At 52.0% G+C, this 22,307-nt stretch overlaps 1 long non-coding RNA gene across 1 annotated transcript; it reads left to right on the top strand.

Moving 5' to 3' along the window:
• Positions 1 to 320: 320 nt before the first annotated feature.
• On the top strand, positions 321 to 21,806 carry LOC111150331. The gene is made up of 4 exons (XR_002640799.1): positions 321 to 742; positions 7,412 to 7,602; positions 19,406 to 19,709; positions 21,724 to 21,806. It is a non-coding gene; the product is annotated as an uncharacterized LOC111150331 (long non-coding RNA).
• The last annotated feature ends 501 nt before the right edge of the window (positions 21,807 to 22,307 follow it).

The following is a 22,307-nucleotide window of genomic DNA, read 5'->3' as shown; positions in this document are numbered from 1 at the left end:
TCATCAGCCTAAGTCATAGTTATGAAAGGAGAAAAAAAATCGGGGGCATTCCTGAGCCCCTAAACTAAAGCCACCTTAGGCTAAAACAATACAAAAATCCTATTAAAATGGATAAAATAATCTCAGTAGTTGTCATTAGTTATCATAACACAACCTAATGAGGAATTTTCTTATCATTAATTATGCTCCAGTGTGGCCCTCTAATTCATCTGCTTCGTAAGTAATAAGCAGCATACCCTTAACGCTGTGTTCCAAGAGCAAAACATACATAGGACACTTCAACACTTATTTAATTCTACATTTAGTAACAAAATAGTGAAGATGGAAGAAATTAATGAGAAGTAGGCACTCGATATGATACTCACTGTGTGAGTTACCATCCTAAGGGTCAGAAGAGTTGAGGCAATCACTCTTCAAAGCAGGAGGCTGGCATGTGACTTTTTGCTACCCCTGATAAGATCAGGGAGCCATGTACTTCCCTGCATCTCGGTAAGCCCATGCAGGGCTTAGCCAGCGGCCTACTTTGTTCAATGGTATGTAGGCAGGAGTGACAGGGGGCCAGTCTTGTGTTTCTTCTCAAACCTTTGTACTTCTGCTGTCTACAGGTCTGTCCCTACTAGCCACAGGTCCGAGGAGAGTGAGAGCATATTGAGCGCCGCCCCCTGTGGCCCCAAACCCACTCAGGAGCCTGAAGCAGAACTTCCCCACATGACCAGTAGACCCAGCAGCAGGATAAATAAAGGTTTGTTTGGTAAACTACTGAGTTTGGGGATGACTTGTTACGCAGCATTATTGTAGGCATAGCTGATGATTATACCCAGTAAAGCAGAATGATTGAACCTGGACGAGCCCACATTGGGCAGGTCTGAAATTTCTTTGCAATAGATCTGGGTTAGGACCGCTAGTGTTCTTGAGTTGTTTAGCCAGCTAAAGTCTTAGTTAATCCTGGAGAGTCTGAGCAAATCCTTTCTTAAATCAGTGGGTTGGTTAGAAACCTGAGTACCTGTAGAATTGCTTTACTTTACTGCCCTACCTCCTAACACCTTCCAAGTCATCAAAATGTCTCAATATTTGAAGAGTATGTTTCATTTTCTGATCCTTTTGACATCAGCTGTTGATAACCACTAGCAAGACCAAGGCTCAGAATCCCTGCCCCATCCACGGCATTCTCCCGAGAGAATCCGGCATCCCAGGTCCCAGAAGATCTCTTGTGACATGTCTCCAGGCCAGTGCCACGGAATACTGTCACCCTTGCATGTACCGACTGGACTGAGGGGGTGAATGGACAGTTGCCCAAGGATGACCAAGTCACAGACTGGCCAGTGGCCCATGAAGTGACCTGCTTCTGAAGCGCCATCAAACAGAGGCATAAGCGATGGCTTTGTGCAGTGGAGAGGGGGTGAGCCTGAAGGCTGAGGTTAATAAGAACCAAGTCATGGGAGATGAACTCAGGCCTATATGGCATTTTCCCTCTCTGTTCTTCTCTGACTCTCAGGCCTCACAGAGAATCCCAAGTCCTGCTCAGATGGGCGGTGGGACGCAGAATCACATTGGTGGAAACCAACACCCATCAGGCCACGGGAAGGCAGCGTAAAGGTGTTTAAGGCAGATGCTTCGAGAAGGGGGAGGCCCCCAGCCGTAGCCCCTGTGGATGCCCCACCCACATCTGGTCCAGATATCTGAGCTCGCCTGCCGCTCTGGGGAGCATAATTCACATGCTAACAGCTTAACTCCCTGCCTGCCTCCCTGGGCTCCACTGTCTCAGGGCCTTCCGAATTGGGGGAGCAGAGCCAGCTATGTAATTTGCCAGGCACCCTGCAAAAAGAAAATGGGGGGCCCCTTCTTCCAAAAGTAGAACACAGGTTTTTTTATCCTCTTCGACAGCATCCCTCTCTTCCCCCATCGCGGTGATTTTCATCTGCTGCATAACATTGCGCTCCCTTGGGGAGGAGTTTATTCACAGGACAAGGGCAGACCCCTCATGGGAGCCCCCCACCCCCTAACTTGGCCCACACCCAGCCCTGCCAGGGCCGCTGCCCAGCTGGGATCCCAGAGTTGGCAGAGGGTTCCCAAATGCAGTGACACGGGCTGGGGGTGGTTGGGAGAGGGTCAGGCAGGGCAGACCATTGGGACATGTGGGTGGGGGAAGGTGTGAGGGGGATGGGAAGGAGATAAGAGAGGAGGGGTGGGCTGTGGGGAAGCTATTCATTCCTCCCGTTGGTGAGGTCAGAAGGGGCCACTTGGGTACCCCAGGTCTAGTGGTGCTTTCATCCCAACCGCCCCAGCTGGCTCAGAACCCCTTCCAACAACCAGGCCTGAGGACAGCCACAAGCCACGCAGGCAGGGAGACAAGGTACCCGGTTGTAGCATAACATTGGGAGTCGGCCTGCCTGGGTGCCAATCCCAGCTCGGCCATCCGTAGTGACTTCGAGCAAGTTCCAGAACCCCTTCGTGCGTCAGCACCCTCACCTGGAAAGTGAAGGTATGAATAACAGCCACCTCGTTGGAGGGGGCATAGGGCCCCCAAGTAGTTACCACATACGAGGTGTTTGGAACCGTGTCTGGAATATAGCCCGTTGTGTATTAGAGCGTGAGATGTCCCTTCAGCGTGGCATGAGAACTCATGCTAATGACCTTCCTCAGCTAACCCCTTCCTGGGAGCTGGCCTAGGAGACCACTGGGTTCACTATTTTTGGCCTGGAGCCCTGGAATTCAAATGTCCCACACCGGCATGGCCCTTGGGGGTCCTGTCGTCTGGGAGTTGGATGCCGGAGCAGAGGAAGAGGGAAAAGGCGTGGGGCAGTCTTCTCAGCATTAGTAGGCAAGGGGCTGTCCAAAAAGTAGTAGGGGAGGCGGTCGCTGCTGAGCGAGGCCGAGTGAGGGCGGCGGCTTGGTTAATTCTCTGAGTTTCCGCTGGAAGGAGGGTTCCGGGAAGCCAGACCTTGAATATTCTCCTCTATCACATGAATGGCTTTGGACCCCGTCCTCAGGGCAGTGGGGGAGCCCTGGGGGAATTGTAATGAAATGCCGTGAAAGAGGCACGATCAGTCATTCATTCATCAAGCGCTCACTGATCAGTAAGCATGTGCCATGCTCAGTTTTAGAGTCTGTCGACAGAGTGGTGAGCAAGACAGGCGTGTCCTGGCCTTCAAGGAGCTGACACAGTCTACTTGGGGAGCCGAGGGCGGGGTAACAAGCCCCAGGCCTGTAGGGACACAGCCCCTAATTCCACAATAGCTGTGCCTGGGGACCGTGGGTTCCTTGAGGTGCTTCTTCGAGTTGCCAGATGCTAGGTCTGCACTGACCATATGGGAACCCCCTTTTGAAAGAGCTCCCCACCTTACCCGGAGTTCACCCCCAATCGTTCAATAGAGTTGGTCCCTGATGTTCCTGGTCCTCAGCAAGGCGCGTGGTATATTTGCATTAAATAATCATCAAACAGGCACCCAGGGTGGTCTGCCGAGCTTGAAAAAGTCATCTTGTGGCCAAAAGGGTGGTCTCAGGTTGAGTGGTCCGGGGAGGAGCTGCCCAGACGGAGTTAGTGATTTTTGAGAGCTGACTTAATCCTTCCGCCACTCGCAGGCAGGACTGTATGGAACCGGGCTTAAAATAATAACCCAGGAGAAGTGCCTATGAAAGCAAGGGGGAGGCGGGATGGGGCAGGGGCGGCGGCAGGAGGCCACACAGCTCTGATCCGTCTCCGCCTGCCCAGTGGGATACTCAGCAATGGGTGCCCGTGGTGTTGGGGCCAAAGGGCCAGTCCGGAGGGCCACCACCTTGCTCAGCTGTTGGTGGGGGCCACTCCGAGACGGATGTGACCTCAGCTCCAAAGATGTGGCCGAGCCTGCCGAGGCTAACAGCTGGAGGCAGCTTACCACATTCCAGGGAAGCCGGGCAGAGTCCCTTCGTGAAGGTTCTCAGTAATGCCTCCGTGTGTCTGCCACAAGCCCCGGAGGAGAAAGAGAAGCAGACCTGGGACTGGTGTGCATCCTTGAGGCAAAATCTCTCTCTGCCTTCAAGGCTCCCATCGGGCAGCAAGAACTTGTGAGAATTCACAATATCCCTAGAAGGAAAATCCAGGCAAGAAAAGCCCAGCTGGAGCAAGTTCAGAGGAGGCTGAGCCAATGTGTGGGAAGCTGCCCGGTTTGCCCGCTGCTCTGGGGACTTCCCCACCCAGGCCAATGAAAAAGATCCTTCCACCGGCAACAGAGAAAACCTTTTCTATTTTCCTCCTTCTTAATTTGGTGGCGAAGATGCAAATGCATATAGATTCCATCAAAATGCTCTCACCAATGATAGATATCCCCTATTTTGTTTCGCTCCCGTTTGGGTTGTTAGCATGGCGGCAATTAAACTTGACAAAATAGTGATTAAAAAACAATGAAAGGCAAATGCGCCGGCATACCAGCGTGCATCTAGACCATTCTGAAAATGATCTCTTAAGTGTTTGAAATCTGCTTTATTTTCCTACCGCAGGAATGAGTTTTCAAAAAAACAGCACTTAGGAAGGGCAATTTGCCACCAGCATTCCACAGCCCCAACAAACAGTATTTCTTTCTAATGGACTCCCCCCCCCCCAAATTTTAGCTGCAGTTCCCAAATCAGATTCATTATCCGAAAGAACAAACGCACGCCACAAAATGCCCAGAAACCGAGCCTTTTCCTGCCACTTTTAATAATGCAAAAAGCAAATGAAACTTCTCCAAGGCAACTTTGCTTCCCCAGGGCTTCAAGGACACCAGGTGCTCGGCTGCCCTGATCTGGGAGGTCACGGCCACAGCGGCGATGGGAGGGCTGGCTGCCATGCCCCCCCACCCCCAGAGTCAGCTGTTGCTGCCTTGTGTACAGGGGCTACATCACATCTGGCTGCTCTTGCAGGGCTGAAGCGTGTGACTCATGGGGAACCTTGTAGAGGGAGGGAGGAACAACGCGCGGCATTTTCAGCCGTGGCGTTTTTGTTTGTTTTGTGCAATCCTGATGCATATCTGGCTTTAGCGGAGCCACGGTCATGTCTTTCTCGCTCTTTCTGATGCGCAAGCAGCTTTCTGGGTCTAATTATAGATGTAGACTGTGCATTCTGATCAATAGTCCTGAGTGTCCTCTTGCTTTAAGAGCTGGTTAGTTCCTGCCGCTGGGTTGGGTTGGCATTTCAACCTCTAGCTCTGAGTAGGGGCCTTTAGACTCCTTGAGCCCATCAGCCAAACCCCAGCTTCTCCCTGAGCGCTCTTAGAGCTTTGCAGGGGGGGGGGGGGGGGGGGGGGGGGGGGTCTTCCCACCCTAGGAGGACCCATCGTGGGGAGGCCTAAGGAGGCTGCGGGCCAGCCTGATGATGGCAAAAGATCTAGGACGCAAGACTGGGGTTCAAAGGCGACAGCCAGGACCGTCCTGGCCATCAGAGAACATTTTCCTCTTTCTTAATTTGGTAGAGAAGACGCAAATGCCATTGTGGTCCTAGCTTTGGGGACTCAGAAAGGCCCTCCATCGGCTTTCTGTTTAATCATGAGAGATGTACAGCACAGGGCTGGCAGGGAAACTAAGAGGCAGAGCGCAGTTTGACCTGCAGGGCGCAAGACACTGTGGAGCAGAGAGGTGCTTCATAAGGGTTTTTCTTTTTCTGGAGGGGAAGGAGTGGCTGCCATGTGTGGCCTGGTGCCTCGTCTGAGCTATCTGAATTAGCCCTGTGTCCTCTGCCTGGCTGGCGGGCCCTGTGGGAAAGCTGAACCGGGCGCTCTGTTGAGTACCCAGTGGAGGAGGGCAGGGATTGTGGGGTAAGGCAGGCTCCAAGCAAGGTGTTGTCTCAGACTCTCCGTGCCTTGGAATTTCGGGGTGTTCCGGGGGGGTCCCCCCAGCTCCCCTGTACTTGGACACTTCTCCAGGCTCCTGGTCCTTTTCCAGGGCAGGCCCGGGCCCAGGCTGGGCAGGCTAGGGGAGGTCCATGGAGGGACCACTTGCAAAGCAGCCAGCGTGGGTAACGCTCCCCAGGCCGCCAATCCTGGGCCTGCCCGTTCCTATGGAAACAGGCGCCAAGAGAGGAGCCAGTGGCTGGGAGCCGAGTCCCGGGTGGCTGTCAGGCAGCTGCCGGCTGCCCGCTGGGACCGGGAAGTGCCCTTTTCCCAAACCATCCCTGCTGGCTCTGACTCAGAGGGGGTCTCCTGGCATCTGCTGAGCTAGAAGCCGGGATGGAAGAGGGGAGGGAGGAGAAGGAGGGGAGCGAATAAAAATATTTACACTTAACAAACACTTTGATGTTTGAAGACTGTGTGTACAAATGAGGGCTGGGAACATCTTTGGTGAGGGTTTGGTGTTTCCAAGCAAATCTCTTCATACACACACACACACACACACACACACACACACACACACGTGCACACATGCATGGGCACTCGCGCGCACACACACATAGTCTCATGTTCGCTCTTTCTCTTGATGGGTTTCTGTTATCACCGTAGCAGAATGCAGAGCAGGTCTTGGGAGGGCTGTGGGTGGTGTTGGACCGGGACCCAGCGACCACACCCGTGCACCTCGGTGGGCCTTCCTCTGCAGTCTCGAGGTGGCCTGGGGTGGCTGGCTGTGGGACGCAGGAGGCAGCTGGAGCGGCCTGGCCAGATGAGGCATGCCGGGAAGGCTGCCTGTTGCAGCTGTTGCGTGGCTGGGGGGGAACAGTGGTGGGAGGCCCGCGTGCCAAGCTCAGCCACCGTGGAGGGAAAGCCCTGAGGCCTGGCGTTCAGTGGCTTGGGTGAGCACAAAGCCTTCTTCGGGGAAAATGGGCAGTAGAGATTTGGGTTGGGATGACTTTTAGTTTAGGGACCCTGTAAATTGGAGAGGGAAGTGGGCTGTGTTCAGGCAGAGGCAGTGGGCGTGAGGAGCCAGACAGCCTTGGTTTCTATCCCCCATCTATCCTTTCCTGGTTAACCTTCCAGATCCTTAATTTCTTACATTGTCCCTAATAACAGCAACTCCTCCATGGTGTTACTGTGTGGGTTAAATGCTTTTTAGAAATACAGAATTCATAGTATTTGCTCAATAAATGTCAGCGAGGATTATCGGGTTCACCCAGCAACTGCTGATGGGGCATGTCTGACATGCATGGAACGGTGTTACGCCTGCAGAGGACACGACAGTTCCTCAGGCATGTAACTTTCCCCCAAGGAGTTTATAGTCTAGTGAAAAAGCCAAGATAGGGACGTTAATAATTACGAATGTAGGCATGAAATAAAAAGTGGAAACTCAATAGTGTCCACACTGCTCTTCCTCAAATAGTTCTTTCCAGGTAAAAGTAAGATAACAGAAGTGTGTACTACACAGGGAAGTCTGCCTGATCTAACAAGTAACCCTTAAATATCAGTGTGTTTCACAGGCAGTTTCCATGAGGTGATTCAGGAACCCATCTTCTGGTTCTTTTATCTTCTAGAACCTCGAAGTCCTCCATTGGATCCCGTCCAGCCAGTGGGCAAGAGGAGGGACAGCAGAGAACGCAGAGGACTGCGTGGGAAGTTTTAAAGACCAGGTCTCAGTCTGTCCACATTTTACTGCTCGGAACTCCGTCATTGACCCCATCTGCAAAGGCTTCTGGGAAATGTGGTATTCCTATCTACCCAACCGGTAACTAAAGAAGGGTTTGGTGAACACCTAGCTTTGTCTCAGCCACAACTGGAAAGGGCTAGGGGCTGGGGCAAACAGCCCCTGTTGGTCTTCCGTTAGTTTCCCAGGCTGCTGTAACAAAGTCACAGGAGCTGGTGGTTTCAGAGGACCCTCTCACAGTTCTGGAGGCTGAACGTCTGAAATCCAGGGCGGGTTCCCTCTGGAGATTTCAGGGGAGAAGGTGTTCCATGCCTCCCTCCTTCCTAGCTTCTGGAGGCTGCTGGTGATCCTCCACTTTCCTCGGCTTGTAGACGCATCCCTCCCATCTCTGCCTCCGCCTTCGTGTCACCTCTTCTCCGTGTCCTCTCCCCTTCTCTTCTAAGGATGCTTGTCTTTGGATGGAGGGCCCGCTGTAATCCAGGATGATCTCACCTTGAGATCCTTAATTTGATACATTCCGCAAAAGCCCTTTTTCCAAATAAGGTCACATTCACAGGTTCTGAGGGGGCCTGTCTTTTGGGGAGGGCACCATTCAATCCATTGTAGTCTTTGATGTTGGCCCTTTGAACTTGGACTGAGGCTTACAGAGAGACCGGCTGCAGATGGACGGGAGGGAAGCTGTTCTCCTGAAAGGTTTGATGCTGCCAAGTGGGGCACCAGTGGGTTGCCTGGTCGGACCTGGGTCTGAGGTGCGGAGGAGGGCAGGCACCCTCCCTGTTGCAGAGCCCAGTTCCAGAGGCAGGAGTGGGGATGCTGGCCAGTCACCACCTCCCGTGGCTGAGCCCCTGGGCAAGGCCATTAAACTGCACATTTTGCCTGGGGCGCCAAAGACAATAGCTAGGAAATTCCAACAGGAGACCAAAATGCAGATTTTCAAAGGCAATATCAAAGAACCGGTTAAAGGACTTTAAACCCAGAGAAGGCTATGAAAGGGGGAAGAGAGGGGACACTGGGTTTCCTGTGAGCAGATTTCTTTGCAGAGAGCTGTTCCCTTGCTGGGAGCACAGCCTCCCACAAGAAAGAAGGTTCAGGTGTGTGTGGCAGGGAGGGCGCTGAGAGCCGAGCAAGAAGGACGCATGCGCTCCATTTGGAGAGCCCGTGATCCTTGACCCCAGTTGTGATCTGGCTCCGTGGACTGGAATCTGACGCATGGCTTTCTTCTCTCAGAGGCCAGGGCTGTTTGCCTGAGGGAGAGGGGGTGAATGGAGGGGGCAGACTGAGAAAGAGAGAGAGAGAGAGCGAGGGAACTGCTCCTGCATTTTGGATGGCTCATCTCAAACACCGGGTGCTCAACCAGGGTAGGAATGCTGACCTCCTCTGGGGTTATCTCCAAAAGGGATTCAGTTAAGAGGGCTGCAGCCCAGGGCCTCCGTTTCTCCACAGCCACTTAGCCCTTAGATGCCTAGATCTTTCTGCCCGAGGATACTCTCTTAACTTAGGAGTGTGCTTGGGTCCTGGCTGGGCAGTCCCAAAGTGCTAGGGAGCCACGGCACCTTGGGAATAGTTCTCAACCAATACCGGGTGGGAGTTGGTGGGGAACCCATTTCCTGTTTTGCGGGGGACACTCTGATGTGTGTGCTCTGCACGCAACCCTCACCCCGCAGGATGAACCCGGTTGCCCCCAGCAGTGACCTGCTCAGGGCACCGCTACCAGGATGCGCTCCCTTCCCGCCCCTGCTGGTGTTCCCCAGGATCCCCTCCAGAATAAATCACTTGGCACAGAATTCTGGTCCCCGTATCCTTCTGGGGGAACATAAATTAAGGCAAGGGTTTCTGCCTGAGGGGAAGGGAACACTAGCAAATGTCTGTGTGGAATGGGTCCGCCTGAGGGCAGCAGGTGTGCCTGCCCAGAGACAGGCACCTTGCCCCATCACCAAAGATGCAGCTGGAGCCTCTGAGGGCCTGTCCAGGTTCCTATGGAAGAGCAAGCGGCTTTGAGCACAGGTAGGTCCAGGACGCCATCTCGTAATGGCACCATTCCGTCAGAATGGGTTCTATGTCTTTCTCCGCCTCCCTCCCCACCCTCTCATACAGGAGGAAGCCTCTTAACCAGGAAGGAAAAAGAAGCCATCCCTTCCTAAGCCTCTAGGGCTGGTGGTGACCCTTAGCCATGCAGTGGCTGGGAGAGGAGCATGGGTGGGACAGCAAGGGATGCCAGCTGTTTGGCTCATCCGAGGATCACGCCATTCCAGGTCCTGAGTGGGACTCCTCTGCATGTGTATGTGTGTGCACACGTGCACATGTGTGACTATAATAAACGTGTGTAAGAGGAATGAGAAAAGTCCTGGGTCCTGGGAGCAGCAAGGTATCTCCTCCTGCTGGAATCACTTTGAGGGGGCTATGAGGGTATGCAAGGGTCCTGTGGTCCACTATAACAAGTCACCATGGATTGTGTGGCTTGCAGCAACAGAAATGTACCATCTCTCAGTTTTAGAGGCTAGGAGTCTGAAATCAAGGTATCGGCAGGGTTGGTTCCTCTTGGAGACTGAGGGAGAATCTGTTCTAGGCCTTTCTTCCAGCTTCTAGTGGCAATCTTTGCTGTCCTTGGCTGGTAGACAGATCACTCCACTCTCTGCCTCTGTCCTTACATGGCTTCTGTGTGATTCTGCGTCTAAATTTCTCTTTTCTTATAGGGACACCAGTCACTGGACTCCCCCATAATCTAGTGTTACTTCATCTTCACTTGATTACATGGGCTAAGACCCTACTTCCCAATAATGTCACATTCACAGGAACCTGGGGTTAGGACTTTCATATAGATTTCAGAGAGTGCAGGAGACATGACTCTACTCACAATAGAGAGAAAGAAAAATTAAACTATATTTTGATGCTAACTCATGCCCATGTCCTGTGTGCTGGTCGCATCTGGGAGTGTCCCTCGGACCAGATGCAACTGCCACTCCCGAGGCCAGTATGAGGTCTTGCCCTTGATTGTGGGCCCCAGCAATAAGGTGGGATGAAAGTCACTGTGGAGCCTGAAAGGAACAGTGTAGCACTAGTGCCGTGGGCTCACGGGCACACACTCTGGGATGCTCGAATGTTCTAAGGGAGGGCTTGGTGGCTTAATATTCCCGGGCTGGCCAGTGAGGCAGGGGCAAACCTGGGTTATATGAAACTCTTTCTGGAGAAAACAATGACCTAGACATTTAGGAGGGCCAGCTGCTGTCTGTTGTGCCCAGCAAACCTGACTTTCCACTTGGCCGTCAGCAGGCTGCAGGGCTCCGTGCTTGGCAAGGTTTCATTCAGTGTATTTGATGACATGATTCAGCTTCCCCCCACCCCCAGGATGAAGAGAAGTCCCAGTCTCTTGGTAGCTTCCTCACTGAGACTCGTTCCCACCCCTTTGGCTCTCTCCTGGTGCCTATGTTGTACTTCTGGGCTGGCATCGAACTCTCCGGAAGGTAGCTTCCAGCTCTCCCCCAGGCCGGCTATGAGACCTAGGTATCTGTTCTATTTGTCTAGCAGCCTATTTGTCATCTAAAAGACGAAACCCGCCAACTCCTACCCATGCTCCACGGATCTTGTGGCTTTATAGTTCCTTGGCCCTCCCAAAGTACTAGCCAAACATTTACAAGCAGCTCCAAGGAAGCATTTTTTTTTCCCCTGGGGAGAGAAGCCATAGCCAGCTTTCATGAGGTTTGTAATGGAGCTTGGCGTCCCCCAGGAGCTGAGAACGGATCAGACATTCTACAGAGCTGGTCTAGCGGAACATTCTAGGGCTCCAGGGCCCCGGGACCCCATGACTTCAGGAGAGGGGGAAACCCCTGAGGGGTCAGAGGCAGCAGATCCAAATGAACCCCTTTACGTCCAGCTCCAGGGTCCACTTGGCTGACAGTGTGTTGCAGGTTGCATTGTGTCCTTCAAAAGTTGTGTTGAAGTCCTAACTTCCGGTTATAAATGTGACTTTATTTACAGGTAGAATCTTCAGGGATGTGATCCAGGTAAGATGAGGTCATACAGGATTGGGGTGGCCCTTAAATCAAATGATGGGTGTCTTTAGAAAGAGAAAGAGATTTGGAGACGTTCAGAAGAGAGCGCCGTGAAGGCGCAGGCAGATATGGGAGTAGTGGGTCTACGCGCCAAGGGACCCCAGGGAGTACTGGTCGCCTCGGAAGCTGGGGAGATGCAAGGAAGAAGTCTTCCCAGAGCCTTCAGAGAGACAGAGAGAGCGAGCGAGCCTGGCCCTGCTGACACCCGGATTTCACATTTCTAACCTCCAGAGCCAGGAGAGAATACATTTCTGCAGTTTTTTTTTTCTTTAAATTTCTGCTGTTTAAGACATCCAGTTCGTGGCAATTTTTACAGCTGCCACAGGAAGCAATGCGTTTCCGCATCTTTGCTTTCCTTTCCCAAGACTGGACTACATTGGGTTGATGCAGCTTTATGACGTGCCTCTTAACTTAGAAATCACCCAAAGTGACTGGACCACCTCCAACACAGAGGGACTCCTTTGTTAATTATTCAAGAGGTACTTACACTGTGTGTCCATTGCCTCCTTCCACCATCCTCCGGTCTGCAAAGAGCAGTCAGCTTCTTGGCAACGTATTCACCCAGAGGGTCAAAGGAGCTCTCTGGAAGGCCCAAGGGAGCAAGTTGGGGGCCTAAGGCCCTACACTATGTAGCTCGCTCCTCTTCCAGCCCTCCCACCCTTGTATGACCGCACCCCCCATCCCTCCTTGGGACCTGAAATATCCAGGTTCTTTCCTGCTTGGGGTCCTTTGCATATGCCGTCAAATTTGCCCTGGGGTGCCTCTCAAGCAAGTTCTGGTCATGGAAATGTCAAACACACACACAAGAATAGAAAAGAATCATAGAATGAATGTCCATGCACCCACCAGCTTGCTGTAATAATGACCAACCGGTGACCAATCTGTGAGGGCCATGGACTTCTCCAGGCCCTTTTCCGCCTACCCTATTAATTTGAAACAAATTGCAGTATTACATCATTTTACCTGTGAAGATGATGGTATCTCTCTCTAAAAGACGGGGACGTTTTAAAAAGGTGATTGAAATCCCATTAGCGCATCAACAGATTTTTCACAATTTCTTGTTAGTAACAAATATCCAGAAAGTGATGTGGTTTCCAATTTCTTCATAAATGTCATAATTTTTTAAAATTGTTTGTTTGAATCGGGATCCAAAGAAGGGTCACAGAGAGGTCCTTTCCTCCTGCAACTGATTTGTTGAGGAAGACCAGGCTGTTTGTCTCATAGAGATTCTCAGTCTGATTTTTCCTGATTCCATCCTTGTCATGTCATGCGGCATCCCACCAGCCCTTGTATGCCCTGTCCATGGGGTATTAGAGCTAGAGGCTTGATCAAGTCCAGGGGCGCTGGGGTGGGGGTAGAAAGGGTCATCGGTGGTACATTGAACTTGATGGGGAGGGCCATGGTGTCCGGCTGGCTCTCTTCCTTTTATGAAGTCTTTCCTTTTGTTTGGATGATCATTGCCTCCATCCACGACATCAGAAGTCCCAAGGTGTGCCTGGAATATTCTTGATGCCCACTGCACCCAGTGAACTCCTATGCTCTCCCAGACCTGGTCATGTTTCCTTGTTAGGGCTCCTGAGGCCTCCTATGTTCCCAGCATAGCTCAGACACTTACCTAGCAGACTTTGTTGAATGCACGGCTGCCCTATTTGATGGTAAACCCCGGAAGGGCAGAGGCTGCTTCTGTATTCCCCGGGGCCTGGCACTCGGTAGCTCTAGCTCAGTATATGTCAAATGAAGGAATGAACAAGTTATTTCATTTTCATCCCCCCCGCCCCAACTCCCTAAAAATCCTGGCAAGGGGTTGGAAATGGGGTAGTGGAGTGGCCCCCTAGAGGAGACCCGAATCTCCAATCTGCCGTGGGGCCCTCTGACCTTGCACTGAGTTTCGGAGTGTGCCTTACCCCTTTCTGCCCTGGGTGGCATTTTTTAGAATAAATAATTTCTCACTTTCCTCCTACTAATCCTGGGAGATGCAGAATATCCATCTTTAAGCACTGCCTAAAACGTAGGATTTTTCTTTCCTGGATTAGAAGATGTTGCCCTCCCAAAGAGGCCTGATGCGCCTTCCGGGGAGCCCCTTTCCTCTTCCTTTGATCTTCTCGAGTGTTCCACCAGCGACCGGCTCCTGATGAATTAAACAAAAGGAGAGAAGCTTGGGATTCTGTAAGAAAACAGTCAATGGTCCAAGTGGAGCAGGGAGGCGTCTGCCAGGCTGCCGGGAACAAGCCAGACGAGACTTTAGGCCATTGTGGCCTCTTCCTGGGGACCATTTCTGGCAAGAGGGCACAGAGGTCACATTTCCCTGGAGTCCCCAGAGCTTCTTTGGAGGAGTGACTGCAGGAGGGGCAGAAATTCCTTTCCTCCTGGGGGAAGGAGGGGAGCGAGGATCAGGGCTCTCCTGGTGGTAATTGCATTTAGCCCTGGGCAGGCTAAGCGGAAAAGCCCAGAACAAACTCTTGCGGCCGCTGACCCCGAGGTTGGCACTAAAGTTGTCCCACTCAAAACCCAGGGGCCCAGAGAGCTCCCGACATTCTATGTTGATAATGTCAGGAGGCCTGCGTGCCAGGCAGAGGGGCCCTGCTGTCTCCAAGAGGCTCAGCCAAGCTTGGGAGGAGGACTTGGGGTTCGCCAGGCCTCTGGCACAGCCTCCAGCCTCAGCAAGGTGTGGCTTTCTGTCCAGCCAGCCCAGAGCTACCTGGCACCTAGTAGAGGGAATCTTTCCGGGGATTCAGGCAGAAGGAGCCCACCACAGTTTGCTTCTTGGCTTACCTTTTTCTAGAAACTTCCAGGGGGAAACAGATGATTTCTTCACCATCTTTTCTTTCTCTATTTGATTTAATATCAGTAATGGTATAATTTGAAGCTAATAAGACCTAGTATTAAAACCCAGCATTCTAGGGGCGCCTGGGTGGCCCATTTGGTTAAGTGTCCAAGTCTTGGTTTCAGCTCAGGTCATGATCTCAGGGTTGTGAGATCAAATCCCAAGTTGTGCTCTGAGCTCCGTGGGGAGTCTGCCCGAGATTCTCTCTCCTTCTCCCTCTGCCCCTCCTGCTTATGCTTTCTCTTTCTCTATCTTAAAAAAAAAATCAATCTATCTATCTTTTTTTAAAAAATTTTTATTTTATTTTGTCAGAGAGAGAGAGAGAGAGAGCGAAAGCGAGCACAGGCAGAGAGGCAGGTAGAGGCAGAGGGAGAAGCAGGCTTTGCACCAAGCAAGGAGCCCGATGTGGGACTTGATCCCAGGACGCTAAGATCATGACCTGAGCCAAAGGCAGCCGCTTAACCAACTGAGCCACCCAGGTGTCCCTCAATCAATCAATCTTAAAAAAGCCCCAAAACTTGGGGTGCCTGGGTGGCTCAGTCGGTTAAGCGTCTGTCTTCAGTTCAGGTCATAATCCCCGAGTCTAGGGATCGAGCCCCACGTCGGGCTCCCTGCTCAGCGGGGTCTACTTCTCCCTCTGCCTACCCCTCCCCCTGCTTGTGTTCTCTCTCTTTCACTCTCTCTGTCTCTCTCTCTTTCAAATAAATAAATAAAATCTCCAAAAAAGTTCTAATATCTTAAAAACAAAGCCAAAGCCAAAACAAAACAAAACAAAACCCAGCGTTCTAGAACTGCCTCTTGCTACTGAGCCTCATCTCTGAGGGAGGCCCCTGGGGGGTCATTTGCCACATCACCAGGCTACTGTAGCTCAAAAATACTTTGAGGACACGTCTCATGCCTGGATCTTTGGGGCCCGTGTCCCGTGCTTTCAGGTGGCTTCAGAGGCCACAGATCCTGGTCCCATGGGCCACACCTTGGTGACCAGGTGAGAAGTTGGCCACACTGGGGAACCCAGATCCACCTCGCTGAAACACCGTGCCCAGCAGCAGGCTCGGGAGAGACCCAGGGGCTCTAGGAACCATCACATCCTTTCCAGGATCAAAAATGAGGTGTGACGAACCACAACAGCTGGATGAGCTTGACTTTCTTGCTTGGCTTGTCAACGGCCCTGGAAGGTGTTTTCGGAAAACGACTTAGTGATATGTCACCCCTCTGGCATGTCCCCAGAGTTCACAGAGCTGATATACACTGCCAGAGGGAGTGCCACATTTCAGAGGGAGCCGACTTTCCAGATTCCTCCGTTGTGGGGACCGTCATTCTGTGACTCTGGGCACCTCGCCATGGCTCACTCAGCTCTGACTCTCCAGCTGCTAACGGGCTCTGCAGCACATGGCAAGAGCGTCCTAGTTCGCCTGGTATCAGAGCAGACCCTGAGACAAAGATGTGGGTATGAGTCATGCATCTGGGAGGACATCCCGGGGAGCACAGTGAGGGGGTCCAGAAGCAAGACAGAGAAGGGAGGAAAGCCCTGGAAGCACGTGGGGGCCTTTTGGAGGACTGTGACACACAGGCCAGAGTGGTCCTCGACAGAGGGGCAAAGAAGCTGGGGTCATTAGGGACCAACTCCAGCTCCCCATCCCGCTCAAGGCTGAGGCTTTTCCCTGGGGTGTTGCCTCCCGCTGCCTGTGGTGTGGCCTGAAGGTGGAGAGACAGATGTCTGAGAGTGGAAGCCCATGGAATGTTTGGTACCATCCACCGAGCTACAGGTGACCTCGTGGCTGGGCCAAGCGGGTGAGAGCAGGTCAGTGTGCTCCAGTGTTTGCTGAATGAGCGTTTGTTGAATGAATGAATCTGAACGTCACATCCTTATAGCGTAGAGATAATGACTTTGGCAACGATCATAGTCGTTGGGAACAAGCCTCCTCAATCTTAATTACACACACACACACACACACACACAAGCATGCACGCATACACACACACACAGATGCCAACCTCCCAATATTGAGCATTAAACATGTATTACGTGATTCATAATTAGCTCTGCCCCGCTCACAATGCGAGGTCCCGTGTTCTTGGCAACTCCTGAGCAGACGCCTTTGCTTGTGCGTGCGCTAGAAGGAAGGCAGGGCTGTAGAGTCGGTGAAGGTAGACTCAGACTCTGGCCTCTTCGAGATCCCTTCTCTGGGAGATAAAGCCGCGGTGTCCTCTCCCGGAGCCATTGCGACGAGCAAAAGAGACAGTGTTGATAAAAGCAGGCAGCTCCGTATAAAGCCGTGTGGAATAGGCATCATTATTTCCCTTAATATTCTTAATGCGCTCAGATCAGTCATTTATTTGCGAAACATTTATCGAACGCCTACTCCGAGCCAGACACTGTCCTAAGTGCTGCAGAAAGGGCTGTGAACAGAATAGTCAGCAAAAGATCCTTGCAAAGGCGAGACCACAGGTGATCAACAAAATAGGTATGCTCCGTTTCTAGTAGGTTGGAAGGTGATAAACACTACGAAAAGAGTTAAGCCAAGCAGGGACATGGGTAGCGCGGAGGGGGTGTGTGGGGCAGTATTTTTAGATGGGGGCCGCCCAGTGGGGCTTTCCTAAAAAGCGAGACCTGAAGGGGGTGAGAGGGCAAGCCACACTGGCATCTGGGAGAACGTTCCAGGCGGAGGGAGCAGTGGGTGCAAAAGCTTGGAGGTGAGAGTGTGTGTGTGTGGGGGGCTTGTTTGAGGAACAATGAGACCAGTTGTATGAGCTCCCTGGGCCCAAAGTAACAAGTTACCACACACCAGGGGGCTTACAAAGACAGAAATAGATGGTGTCTCAGTTCTGGAGGCCAGCGGTCTGAAATCGAGGTGGCAGGCAGGGCTGTGCTCCTTCAGAAGGTTCTAGGCAAGGATCCCTCCTCATGTCTTTCGGCTTCTTGTGGCTCCCCTCCCAGTGTTCCTTGGCTCGTAGCCGCATCCCTCCAATCTCGGCCTCTGACGTCATGTGGCCTTTTCTCTCCATGTGTGTCCTTCCTCCCTGTGTCTCTTACAAAGACACTTGTCATTGGATCCAGGGGCCACTTGGAACATCCAGGATGACCTTCTCACCAGATTCTGAGCTACATCTGCAGAGATTCTTGTCCCGAATAAGCTCACATGCCTGGATTCTGAGGGTTAAGGGATAGGCAGATCGTTCTGGGCCCCACCCCTGGCCCCCCCACACCAGTGCAGCTGGAGAGATGGTAAGAACAAGGTTGGAGGTCTTAACAGTACCAGTGACACTTCTGCCCCCTACCCCCCGATCTGATCACAGAATGATCTAGTTCCTACAACAATTTGCTCTCCATTTGCCAAATTCTTGGTCCCACCATCCCAAGAGCTTTCTGGAATTCTGCTTATTCCTTCCTGCCTTCTGGCACTGACCACAGCTGAGCCAACAGAGGACAAGGGTTTCTCTGGCTATAGATAGGATCCCCAGGTTCTCATAAGACATCCTGGTCTGGTTGCTTGGACGGTCCAAAGGATCTGGCCCAGCTTCTGAGACTTCTGCTGTGACTTCTCTCCCAGGCCAGGGCTGTGTGTGTTTCAAAGTATGCCAATCCCAGCCCAGCACCGGGCACGAGGTATCTTTGCTGAAATGACAGACAATTTGCTACCTAGTTCTCAGGTGTGGCCCATTCACAAATCTGTGCTGCCTAGAGGTACAAAGAGGAGGCAGGCAGAATTCTCTGTCTTAAGACTTTCAGAGTGTCACTGGGGAGAGAGGCACACACCGAAAGGGCTCTATCCCTAGTATAGGCTCCTGGAAAGAGAGAGAGAGGACGGCTCATTTCTCCACACCAGACACAGTGCTTCTGTTTGCACTATTTCATTTTCTGAGTATTTACAGCCACTTTATCCCTTCAGCAGCCTGGCTTGCCACAGCAGGGTGGGGTTCTGGATGAAACTCAACAGAAATCTAGGCTTGTTTATGGGCTATCTTTTTCTTCTCTATTCCTTCTTCGAATCTCTTTGCTTATGCTTTGCCATCAATCTTTCTCCCCACCTCAGTGCCTTCATGTTCTCTTTCTCCCTCTTCCTCATATTGATTTACTTTCAAGGTCGTTTGTAATATACTCATTTATACTAAAGTGTAAATGACTGATAAGAAACCAATGTAATAGTGTGCACAAGGGAAAGGTGTAATTACAGCCTAAAGGGGGACAAAGCCCCTGTTTGGCCTGAGCCAGAAGCATCAGTCTAATCATGGAATTTAAGTCCAGAGGGAGCTGAATAGTTTGCTGGTCTTCTCCATCCCCATGAAACTACGTGCAAGCCATGCCCTTGCTGCCTCCAGGTGGGAGGCTGGTGGGCCTTGTCTCCCTGTTGGGCTGATGTCGACCTGATGTTGGTCTTGGCTCCTGCTGCCTCCTGGGCTTGGAGACGTCTTCTTTGAACTTCCTGCCTGAGTCCACACTGGAGCGAAAAGGAAAATGCTACATTCCCGTTCTTGTTCTTCAGTTATTCTGGGCTTTCCACGTGTTCTGCGGACTGTCTCCCCCTTTCTTCTAGGTGAGCTTGTCACTGGGGTATTCTCTTCCCATTCCAGAGGCTGACCATGAGCTCTCAAGGCAGCCTGGGGCCCCAAGGTGCCCGGGATGGGACTGGCCTCCTTGTGCTTGCCCCCACATAATCCCGCTTCCCTGCTGAGGAGCCATTGGCCATGACAGCTCCCTTGGCTTAGGCAAGACTTTTTTTTTTTTTTTTAATGAAAAAAAAAAAAGGAAAATTTTTTAAAAAGGTGAAAATTCTGTCTGGAGTCTGGAATTACCCGCAAAGTCACCTTTTTCAGTGCCCACCAACACACAACGCACTCTGCCTCTGCTCTCAGCAAACCATATGCTGCCACGGCTGCTGGCCACGTCCTGGGGGATGGCTTTTTTCCCCTTCAGCAAGCCTCCAGGAATGTCATAGAAATTTATATACTTATTCACAGAGCCGATAAAGCAGAAAACCAGCGTTTCAGCTATTTTTGTTTTGCTTTGCAGATGGAGAGTAAGAGGCATAAATCTCTCCCTCGTTGGACTCCGTGGCACCCCAGTCTCTGTTTTGCATCAGACACTGCTCAGCCCCTGGGGGGCGACTCTCTGGAGTTTGGGACCCACCCCTCCCATGCCACCACCCCCAGAAAGGAGCTGACTGCAGAAAGATTCACTCCCTAGCAACGTTTACTGTGCCTTGGGTGCATGGTACCAAGGGCCCCATCACCCTCGGTGTTCAAGGGGACTCATCCTGGAGGAGCAAAGCCCACGGTGGCCTGATGCTGCCCTTGTGACATTTGTCCCTCTGCAGGTATGTAGGGGACGTTGTGTGACCCATTCTATTGTACCTCCAGGTCCTTGACAGTGGGGTTCCGCTACCACCGGCATTTCGAGTACTCTTGTGGTACAACCACTTGTTCCCCAACTTTGTAGCTTTACTTTGCAGCTTTACTTTGCTTGTGGTTTTCCGGGCTGGGAAATCAGGAGGGGCTTGGCCGAACAGTCTGGCTTGGAGTCTCTCCAACCAGGGCTGGACTCATCTGAAGGCTTGACTGGGCTGGACATCGAAGATGACACGCCCACGGGACGGTCAGCTGCGAGCTTGGCTGACACTGTTGATGGGGGCACGTAAGCAAGGACCCTCCAGCATGGTGTCTCAGGGTGGCTGGGTTTCTTGCGTGGTGGCTGGCACCCCCCAGAGTGAGCATTCCAAGAGCCGGGTGGAAGCCACATGGCCTTCTTTGAGCTCCCCTCAGATGGCAGGCGGCGTCACTTCTGTTCCGTTCTACGGGCTGCTGGTGAGTCACTAAGGTCAGCCCAGGTTCCGGCGGAGGGGGGCATAGACCCCCACCTTCTCACCCAGGGTGTCACAGGAGGGCTCTGGGTGGAGGAGGGACAGGTTTGATTTCAATTTAAAGCTTGCTCTGTCTGCCTGTTTGCCCCCGAACCAGCTCTGGATCCCACAGGAACTTTGCTGTGATGAAACAGGGAGGGGGTGACGGGGGAAATTCTGTCACCTTCACTAGCTGCTGAAATCCCCCCGGGTGAGGAGAGATCTGTCTCCCTCAGCAGTGACGCTCACATAGATAATTTCTGACAGGGAGGGCTTCCAGGGCTGATAAATTCCTACCATGCCAGGCATCTAGAAAATGGCTTTAGGGGACAAGATCCCCATGTGAGGGAAAAGACCAAAGTAGGTAATTCCAGCTTCAGCCCTGTTCTCAGGACAAGCATGTTTGCTTATTGGCTCTGCCCTCAAAACGTCCCAAGTCTAAGCGCTTCTCCCCACCTCTGCCTCCACCTCCCTGGTCTGAGCTTCCCTAATTTCTCACCTGGTCCCTCTGCTATCACCCCCTCCTGTGACCTCTACAGTCCATTTTCTACACAGAAGAGAGAAGGATCCTTAGATCTAAGTCCGACATGTCCTTCCTCTCTTCAGAGCTTTCCTGTGACACCACATCTCTCTCAGGGTAAAAACCAGAGTCTTCCCAATGCCCTGGAAGGCCCTCTAGGATCTGGGCCCTTGTGAGTGCCCTGGTGTTGCCTTCTCCTTTCCTCACCCTCATCCCTTCTCCAGCCACACTGGCCTCCTTATGTGTCTCTAACAAACCAGCCATGTTCCTGCCTCAGGACCTTTATACTGGCTGCTCCCTCTGCTGGAATGCTTTTACCTCAGATATCTGCATGGCCTGCTGTCTTGTTTTCTTCAGGTCTCTACTCCAATACCACCCCCATCAGAGGAGTCCTCTTCTAACGTTAGACTGAAAATCTCAGGCCCACCCTACCCCGTTCTTTCTCTCTCATGCCTTGCTCTAGTTTCTCCATGACACTTACGACATATTTATTAGTTTGTTTACTGCCTATCTCCTCCACCGGAACGTGGGCTCTGGGAGAGCAGGGGCTACCCGCGGTTTGTTCACTACTGCTGCTCCAGTGTCTACAACAAGGCCTTGTACCTAGTAGGTGCTCAATAAATGTTGAATGAATGGACAGATTCTAGTCCTCACTTTTGAGGCAAGAAATACAGTAACACGTTAATTTGTTTATACAAGGGACTAGCAAACGTTTTCTGCAAAGGATCATGTAGCAAATTTTAGGCTTTCCAGGCCAGATAAGCTCTGTTACAGTTACTTAACTCTGCCATTATATAGCACAAAAGCAGCCAGAGCTAACGTTGAAACAGACGGGCAGGGTTGCATTCCAATAAAACTTTATTTACAAAAACAGGTGACAGGTCAGAATTGGCCCACAGGCCAGAGTTTGCCAACCTCTGGTTTAGCAACAAAAATGGCCTGTGAAGTCAAAATTGTGGCTTTTGCTTTCAGGTTCAAGCCTTCAAAGCACAGGGAAGCTGAGCGGCCCCTCTGAGGTCACACAGTCCACTGGAGGCCAAGGTGGGTGGAGAGCCCAGGTTTTGTGATTTGTACTCAAGGCTCAGTTTATCCATGTTGCCTCCTTGTGGATTACTTTGGAGATGGCTAGAGGGCACTCTAGCTTATGAGTCCATTCAGAGGCTTCCATTAGGATCACGGAAAGCTCACAGTAAGTGCTAATTACTGGAGGTGCTGGTTGAACATGGTGTTAAGTGATGGGGTCACTGGCCCTAATTTGTTGTCCAGAGATGGTGGAGAGGGGAGAAGCTGAAGGATTGGGATGTAGCCCGAGAAATCAGAATCATTGCAGGTTGGGGCTAGAAGGTCTAGGAAGCCAACTCTGAGATGAAGTTCAAAGTGTAGGACAGTAGAACTAAGGAGTGCCGTTGAGATCAACCCATGCAGAAGGAAGGGGAAGGAAGCAGGAGCCGGTGGGGAGAGAAGCTGAGCTGCCATGTGCCCAGGACCAGCCTCAGCTGATGCTGTGGGGAGCTCTGGAGCTAGGAGATGGCCCCACAGAGGGGCCTTCAGTTGGG

This window comes from Enhydra lutris, unplaced genomic scaffold (assembly GCF_002288905.1).
Source record: "Enhydra lutris kenyoni isolate GAN:26980312 unplaced genomic scaffold, ASM228890v2 scaffoldscaffold23, whole genome shotgun sequence".
NCBI lineage: Eukaryota > Metazoa > Chordata > Mammalia > Carnivora > Mustelidae > Enhydra > Enhydra lutris.
Note: the sequence above shows the minus strand (reverse complement) of the source record. Positions and strands in the feature narration are given on the sequence as shown.